We start from the raw sequence: 7,716 nt of genomic DNA, 5'->3' as shown, positions 1-7,716 counted from the left end.
TTACTGCACACTTGTCATTGTCATCCAAAACCAACTCACCCAGAATGTTTTCATTGCAATAGCACTTTGGGAACACAATCACATTGAACATACAGCACAGAAACAGGTTTAACTAGTCAATGCCAGTGTTTATACTCGACATAAACCTCCTCCCTCCCCTATTTTATCTAACCCAATCAACATATCCTTCTACTCTTTTCTTTCTCATGTGTTTAGCGAGCTTTCCCTTAAACATGAACATACAAAATAGGAGGAGACGTAGGCCATTTGGCCCCTCCAGCCTGCTCTGCCATTCAATAAGATCATGGATGATCTGTTTGTGTTCTACATTCCCATCTACACTGATAACCTTAGATTCTTGTTAAGCAAGAGAATCTACCTATCTCTGCCTACCTCAGTGATCCCGCTTCCACTGCCTTCTGAGGCAGAGTTCCAAAGTCGTTCAACCCTCCGAGAGAAAAAAATTCTCCTCATCTCTATTCTAAAAGGGTGACCCCTAATATTAAAACAATGCCCTCTAGTTCTGGACTTACCCACAAGAGCAAACATCCTTTCCACATCCACTTTGTCAAGACCATTCAGGATCTTACATACTTCAATCAAGTCACTCCTTGCTCTTCTAAGCTCCTGCGGAAACAAGCCCAGCCTGTCCGACCTTTCCTCATAAGACAACTCACTCATTCCAGGTATCAATCTAGTAAACCTCCTCTAAACCACCTCCAATGCCTTTACACCCTTCCATAAATGAGGAGCACACAGTATTTGAGATGCGATCTCACCAATGCCCTGTATAATTGAAGCATAACATCCTTATTTTTATGTTCAATTCCTTTTGTAATAAAGGATAGCTTTCCATTAGCCTTCTTGATTACATGCTGTACCTGCATACTAACATTTTGTGACTCATGCACTAGAACACCTAGATCCATTTGCAGCTCTGAATTCTGCAGTCGTTCTTCTTTTAAGTAATACTCTGCTTTTGTATTCTGCCTGCCAAAGTGAACAACTTCACATTTTCCTAAGTTATACTCCACCTGCCAGATTTTTGCCCACTCACTCAACTTATCTATATCCATCTGCAAACTCCTTATGCCTTCTTCACAGCATACCTTACCTATCTTTGTATCATCTGCAAATTTAGCCACCATGCCTTCATTCCCCTACATTGATGTAAATTATAAAAAGTTGCGGCCCCAGCACAGGCTCCTGCAGCACTCCACTAGTCACATCCTGCCAATTAGACAAAGACCCATTTATGCATACTCTCCATTTTCAGCCTGCGAAACCTCTACCCATGCTAATATGTTACCCCCTATACCATGAGCTTTTCTTTTTCACAACAACCTTTGATGTGGCACTTTATCAAAGGCCTTCTGGAAATCCAAGAACATTTATGTCTACAGGCTCCCCTTTATCCACAGCACATGTTACTCCTTCAAAGAGCTCCAATAAATTGGTTAAACATGATTTCCCTTTCACAAAACCATGCTGACTCTTCTCGATTACCTTGTGTTTTTCTAAGTGCCCAACCATAACCTATTTAATGATTGACTATAACACCTTTTCCAAGACAGACATCTTATAGTTTCCTGCCTCCCTCCCTTCTTGAACAGAAGGGTTATATTTGCTACTTTCCAGTCTGATGGAACCTATCCAGAATCAAGGGAATTTTAGAAACTTAACACCAACACATCTACTTCCTCATTAGCCACTTCTTTTTAGACCCTTCCATCTGGACCCGCAGACTAGCCAGCCCACAACTCCATCAGTTTGCTCATTACCACTTCCCTAGTGATTGTAATTTCACCAAGTTCTTCTCTCCCATCTGCCTCCTGATATACAGATATTACTGGAATTTTTTTATATCCTGTATAGTGAAGAAAGAAGCAAAATATTTGTTCATTTCATCCATCATTTCTTTATTATCTGCCATTAACTCCCATTCTCACTCTCAAGAGGACCAACACTCACTATACCTACTCTTCTCTTGTTTAAATACCTGTAGAAACTCTTGCTAGCTTCCTCTCATACTCTTAATTTCTTTTTCCTGATTAACCTTATAGTCACTCTCTGCTGTTCTTTATATTCTGACCAATCATCTGACCTGCCACTCATCCTTGCACAGTTCCTTTGATGCTTTCCCTAACTTCTTTAGTTAACAACGGATAGTTCTACCTATGTCGTTGGTACCTACGTGGACCACGACAACTGGATCCTCCCCCTCCCACTGTCGTACCCTCTCCAGCTCTGAGCAGATGTCCTGAACCCTGGCACCGGGTTAAATGCAGATCAAATTAAAAAAACAACAACTTATATTTATGTTGCACCTTTGATGTAATAAACCATTCCTAGGTGCTTCTCTTAAATGCAGATATACTCCTCAATGGCTCCATGTGGTGGCAAGTTCCAAATTCACGTCATTTTCTGATTAAAGGAGTTTCTCAAGGGACATCACCTTAAAACCAGAGCCAGGCCACTCAGGAGTAAAGTTAGGAAACACTTCCTCACAAAAAAGGATATTATTAGTGTGGAACCCTCTCCCACAAAGATAGTAGATGGTAGCTCAATGACAGTCTTACATCTGAGGGCAATCAATTCCTGCTAGCCAAGAGCAGCAACGGACACAGAGTCAAGGTGAGCAGAATCAGCTAGGATAAGGATCAGCCATGATCCCAATGAATGGTGGAAACAGGTTGATACCTCTTTTTTTTTTAAATTAGCTTTTAATTAGCCCCAAGCTCTGGAATACCTCCCCTGCACACCTCTGCCTGTCTGTCTCACTTCCCTCCTTTAAGTCTCCTTTGACCAAGATTTTGGTAATCTGTCCTAATATCTCTTTACGTGTCTCAGTGTCAAATTTTGTTTGACAATGTTCTTGTGAGAAGCATCTTGGAATGGTTTATTATGTCAAAGGTGCATTATAAATATAGGTTGCTATTTTTGTTATTTGATCTGCAGACAATATCAGAAAATCCCGTCCATAGCAATGAGACAAACCGCTGACACAGCAATGAGAGCAATCCAAGACAGAAAGTCAGCGACAGCTCTCTCTATATAGTTGTTAACAGATGGCTGGGAGTGAAAGGTGCTGCTTCAATATCAGGATTCAGAATCTGACTATAAACCACTCAAGCTGAATTCTCACTTTTTATGACTCATCTGAGTCTGTGGATTGCGATTTTTGGTTTGAAATAATTATCATATATATATTTTAAGCCTTTAAATCATAGAGATGTTTTTCTGATTGTTTTCCAATCATAACTTGCATTCTCAACTTGGGTCGGACATATTTCTGAAGGCTGTGTCACAAACCCTCATACCTCCAGCTGTTTTGCCCCACACTCCTTCTATTGGTCACTTAAGATGACCATTCTTGCCTTCCAACACCAATTGAAAAGTAAATAGACTCCATCAGCTTGACTGTCAGTCTAACTGTTTTTCATTGCTCAGGTCCGGTATTTTTATAATCAGTAAACATGAGCATTCATAGATTAACACCCATAATCTTGGCACCTGTTTTGTTTCCTTTTTTTAAGCTTGTTATGGTTTTTCTCTTATTTTTGCTTATAGTCAGTAGCACATCAGCTCTAGGCACATCTTTTGTTTCATCTCTTCACTCATCACCATTCTCTTTGGCTCTGGAAGATTAACTCTTCTGCTATTCAATCTCTCCTGTCTTTCACCCTATCACAGACCTTCATTTTGTCCTTGTCCCACCTACCTCATGCTCAAAATCTATTGGCATAGATCCTCCAGTCTCCGGAGACTGGACATACGATCCAGGAAGAACATTGGGACCCCAAGGAAGTTCTGACACACTGACCTATGTGGGAAGTGCCTGGGAAGTTTCAGCTTCCGATGGGCAATTCCCCTGGTCCCCAGGACCCTCCGCAAAAGTCTTTAGCTCTGAGTTAGAGTTGAAGACTTCGGACGGTTCGATTGTACCCAGGAAATGTTAGACAGTTTTAAACTTAGTCTAGCCTCTGAGTAACAACACACTGATCTCCCCAATCACTCACACTGACCGCCCCCCACCTCCCCCACCAATCTGACCCAACTACCCCTCCTGACCCACTACTGCCCCGACCCAACTACCTTCCTGACCAGCCGACAGACCCCACCCCCCAATCCAACCAGCACCCCGACCCGACACAACCACCCTTCCCAACCACACTACCCACCTGACCACCCGAAAATCACCCCCAACCAGACATGACTACCCCTCCCAATCCACTTGCCTCACCCAGCTGACACCTCCCGGCTCACCCACCTGCCACCCCACCCACATGCCATCTCTCACTTGTCACCCCACCCACCTGTCACCTCCCACCTGCCACCTCACTCGTCACCCTACCCACCTGCCACCTCATCCACCTGTCACCCTACTCACCTACCACGTCACCCATCTGCCACCTCACCCAGTTTCCACCTCACCCGCCTGTCACCCTACCCGATACCTCACCCACACTACTCATTCGCTAACATTCACCCTGGACCTTTATACTTACCATACGGCAGCTAGATCCGTAAACAGGAGGCGTGTCCTATCTTCCCCTGACTCTGCTGATCTGATGGAATTCTCTGAGGGATGCTGCGCTCTACGTTTCTGGGAAAACAAGACTTGGAAGACCTGGCAAGAAATGCCGAGCACGCCGAGGCAGGGGAATGTTCGAGCAAAGTAGTAGTCAGACGGCGATCGCCGCTCCTCCAAAGATTTGGGCCATTATATCTCTAACTTTTCCCTGTTCTGATGAAAGGTCACAGACTTGAAGTGTTAACTCTGTTTCTCTCTCCACAGATGCTGCCAGACCTGCTGAGTTTTCCCAGCACTTTGTTTTTATTTCAGATTTCCAGCATCCACAGTATTTTGCTTTTACAGTAGCTGGATGTATTCCTGGAGGTTTCATGTGATTCTGCCTCTGGCCATTCCACCCAGTTAAATAATCTTTCTCCCCCCCTCCCCACCCCCAGCCCCACTTTCCAAATATATTTTATGCTAATGAACTGAACTGAAAGTGCAAAAATAAAGTGATTTTTTTCTTTTAAATGCCTCAATATTTACTCTTCTCGCTATTGCTTGCAGCAGTGTCCAGGGTCAATTTAATCTTAAATTCCTGGAGAGTCCAGAACAATCCTGGAAAGTTATCAACCTGAGTCCTGTGGGGGGAAGGAGGTAAATTCTGTGTGAAGTTGCTCCAACACTGGAACTGCATTAGTGTGTAGCTCTGCCCATCCATATCACTCTGGATAGTCCAGGACACACTAAGCCTCCTCCATAACTGATATTCCTGCAGCTCACAAAGACAACCCATAATGACAGCTTTCCAAAAAGCCATTAAGTTGCTGATGTTTTCTTACAGGCAAAGCATATTTTTTACAACTCGGTAATTCTTCAAACCCGAATAGGTGGAGTACTTTGAAAACTGTAAGCCATTGTGAAAAATCCAAGTTAATTACACGGTGCACTCCACTTTCTTTGAACACTTTGGATTTATTAATTATAAAATGTATTGAAGATGCAGAAGGAAATAGGTTGCTTAACTGTGTGGGGTAACCAGTGAATACTGCGCACAGCCCTGGTCTCCATTTTCTAAAAAAGATATTGAAACAATGAAGAAACTGGAAAAAAGATTTACTGGGACCAGAACTGAGAGGTTCCAACTATCAGGAAAGATGGAAAAGTATGGGGCTCGAGAAAACCTGAGGGGTATCTAACGGAAGTCTTTACAATTATGAAGTGGTTTGATAGGGTAGTTGTTGAGAAAATGATTCCTCTTGCGGGGAGTCCAAGACTTGGGGCCACAAGCCACTAATAAATCCAGTAGGGAATTCAGGAGAAACTTCTTCACCCAGAGAATGGTGAGGAGGCGGAACCTATTAGCACAAGGGGTGGCGGAGATGAATAGTAAAGATGCATTAAGAGAAAACTGGATAAACATATGAGGGAGAAATGAATAGAAGGATAACTGATAGGGTGAAAAGAAGCAAAGTGGGAGGAGGCTCATGTGAAACAACAACACTGGTAAAGACCAGATGGGCCAAATGACCAGTTTCTGTGTTGTAAATTCATCGTCATAGAAATCTGACCCTGTGGACCCCTTAAGCGACCAGCCATCCCAGTTCGAATATCTATAAAAGTCAAATATATAACAGGCAAGATACTTACAGGAATTATAAACATGAACATAAATGAAACTGTCAGAGTTTCATATTGAAGAGTGGGAACATTGTCATGAAATGCAAGGGAAGGAAATGTACGAATGAAATGGTTAATGTAAGTAAACAGCAATTGAATTTCATATCGCTACCGCAGTATCTCATAGTGACCGATGGTCCTTGCTGACCGTCAGTGGTTACCATGGTGTTTTATTTTCTGTTTTCCTTCTTCCCTGTTCAATAAAGAGGTAGGAATAAGCCTCAGTTCATTCCCTCACTGCAGTCCCTGCACCAAGAACGTGTCACCCTCCCCTGCTTCGTAAGCTTCTTTTATTCTGTTACGTTGGTTTGGTTTTCCTTGTGTATATTTGAGGGGCCCATCTTGTCTGTGCTCCTCCACAACTTTGATTACAGTACTTTAGGGAACGAAATTGCCTTTTGAAGTCTTTGCAAAGTGCTGATATTGATTCAACACCGTAAGGACGAGCATTGTGTCTGTGACCTTGTCTGTGTCATTAGCGGCTAACAGTAATGTAATATTACTTTTTCCATTTACTGAAAAAACCATTGGCAGTTAGGTTGAAGCAGAAAATCAATTTATCCTTCATGCCTGGGGAATAAAATCTAGAGTCTAACAAAGTCATAGGCCCTTATGTTCACAGTGTTTGAAATTTCTCTGTTATGGTCTATTATTACAAATGTTGTAATATATTACAAATGCAGTGAGACTCTCACAACAGCACAAGAGCAAAATGGCTTTGTGCTTACAATCAACTGGGTTTTTCTTTCTTTAACTGCTCCCTCTCTGTTAGCATTAATGAGATTTTCTTGACACTAAATCCCAAATCTGACAGCATCTCTTTCTACCTTCTGAAAGCTAATCGGCCCCTCAAAGACAAGAAGGAATCAACAAGGGAGATAAAGTGAAAATATTTCCTCTGGCAGGGGCAGTCCAGAACAAGGGGGCAGAACCTTAAAATTCAAGCCAGGCATTCAGGGTGATGTCAGGAAATACATCTTCACACAAAGGGTAGTGGAAATCTGGAACTCCCTCCCCTCAAAAAGCTGTGGATATTGGGGGTTCAATCAAGAATTTCAAAATTGAGAACGATAGATTTTCATCAGGTAGAGGTAATAAAGGATGTGGAACCAAGATGAGTAGATGGAACTAAAATACAGACCAACTATGATCTAACTTAACGATGGAACAGGCTTGAGGGACTGAAGGGCCTTCTCCTGTTCCAATGTTTCTGGACATGTGTCTGCAATCCCAGCATCACTTACAATCTATCATTTTATTGTGAGTAGTGAAGGTAGACACATGGAATGAATAACAGACTGGAGGGTTTTGAGATGAAGGGGATAATGATGTAATGGTAATGTCATTGGACTAGTAATCAAGCGGCCCAAGCTGATGCTCTGGGAGCATGAATTCAAATCCCAGCAGCGGGAGCTGATTAAAATCAATTAATACGTCTGGAATATAAAGCTAGTCTCAGTAAGGATGAGACTAAAATTAATTGTTGTACAAACCCATCTGGTTCACTAATGTCCTTTAGT

Source organism: Carcharodon carcharias, chromosome 10 (genome assembly GCF_017639515.1).
Source record: "Carcharodon carcharias isolate sCarCar2 chromosome 10, sCarCar2.pri, whole genome shotgun sequence".
Lineage (NCBI taxonomy): Eukaryota > Metazoa > Chordata > Chondrichthyes > Lamniformes > Lamnidae > Carcharodon > Carcharodon carcharias.
This window is presented reverse-complemented; position numbering follows the sequence as displayed.